Source organism: Alosa alosa, unplaced genomic scaffold (assembly GCF_017589495.1).
Source record: "Alosa alosa isolate M-15738 ecotype Scorff River unplaced genomic scaffold, AALO_Geno_1.1 AALO_1.0_unplaced_7, whole genome shotgun sequence".
Classification (NCBI taxonomy): domain Eukaryota; kingdom Metazoa; phylum Chordata; class Actinopteri; order Clupeiformes; family Clupeidae; genus Alosa; species Alosa alosa.
In genome coordinates, this window is record NW_025962873.1 from 284,022 (window position 1) to 285,727 (window position 1,706).

Here is a 1,706-nt window from a genome sequence, read left to right on the forward strand (position 1 = left end):
ACATTAAATAAATGGAAACATATTAATTAAATAATTTTATTAATATTATATTTTTTTATAAAAAATTAATAATTATTATGACATCATTTTATTTTTATCACAAAGTATATAAAAATATAAAAAAGAGAAAATATGGGTAGAAGAAAGATAGATGTAGCATATTTAATAAATGATAATAGTAGAAAATTAGCATATAAAAGAAGAAAGGTTTCTTTTATTAAAAAAGCAATAGAATTAAGTTTATTAACAAATACAAAAATAGGTGTTATTATATTTGGATAGGATGGGCAATTAACATTATATTCTAGTGAGCCATGGGAAGATATGTTAAAATTAATAGTTAATTATCAAGGAAGATATTTTGATATAAGATCAAATCCTAATTTAGACCCAACAGACAAGTCAACATAGTTAGTAGAGATAGAGAAGATTAAGAGATAGTCTAATATAATGGGAAATAATATTTTGATAAATGGAGTTGAATTAATGTCTGGATATGAGAACAATGAAAATACTTATATGGATCCTAATTTGGTTTCAGTATTAGGTTTAGAGTTAGTTAATCAAAGGGAATAGTCTATGGGAGTATTAGGAGAAGTTGAAGATATTGAGAGAACAAAGAAGATAAAACGAAAAAAATCATTATATTCATTTGTAGATTCAGAGGATGAAAGATATATATAGAATTAGTATGATTAATTAATTTTTAAAAAATTAAAAAAATATTTAGGATAAAAATTATTAATTTAAATAAATTTATGTATGGGATATATTTAAAAGATTTAAAAGTTAAAAAATATTATTTCGATACCGGGAATTGAACCCGGGCCCCATGGATGAAAGCCATGCATCCTAACCACTGGACTATATCGAATTAATAATAAGTAATTAACATTAAAGTATAAAGAATATGAAAATAGATCATAATGTAATTATTAATGAAATAAAGGAATCAATAAAAAATATAATAGAAAATTCTAAAATATTAGTAAATTTTGATTAGAATTTAGATGAAATAGAGAAGTAGAATCTATTATATTTAGAGGAAAAATTTAGAAATATATAGATTAAAAATTCAATAAAAGATATTCATGAGAGAATATAGAAATTATTAAATATTTATTTTTCACTTATTTAAATTTATTATTTAATATTAACACAAATTTAAATATTTATAAAGAATGATTTAGAAAGATATAAACAATATTAAGTTAAACAATGAGGATTTTAAAAGTATTATAAACAATGATAAAGAATCAGATATGATAGAGAGAGATTTGGTTAATATTATAAATATTGAGTAGGAATATGAAATAAAAAATATGAAGAAATATCAAAAGCAATATTTTTATATAGTTTTTGTCAATTTTTATTATGGATTTATGGTTCATTTAACAAAATTACCGTTTAAGATTTATTGTAGAGAAATATTAAAATTAGATCCAGCACATTTATAGTATTTAAATGCATTTGCTATTATACCAGAATTATTATAGATTATAATAGGAATATTATCGGATGTATATCCTATTTATAAGAGGCATAGAATATCTTATTTAATAGTAGGAAATATTTTATTTATGATAACATGATTATTTATTATATAGATAAGGAATAATTTTTTTATATTATTTTTTTATTTTATAAATTCTATAGGAAGAGTTATAATAGATGTATCTATTGATTCATTATTAACAGAATTTATG

General features: G+C 20.1%; 1 non-coding gene across 1 annotated transcript; it reads right to left on the reverse strand.

Annotated features, from left to right (window-relative positions):
• Positions 1-802: 802 nt before the first annotated feature.
• On the reverse strand, positions 803-874 carry trnae-uuc. The gene has a single exon. It is a non-coding gene; the product is annotated as a tRNA-Glu (tRNA).
• Positions 875-1,706: the final 832 nt, after the last annotated feature.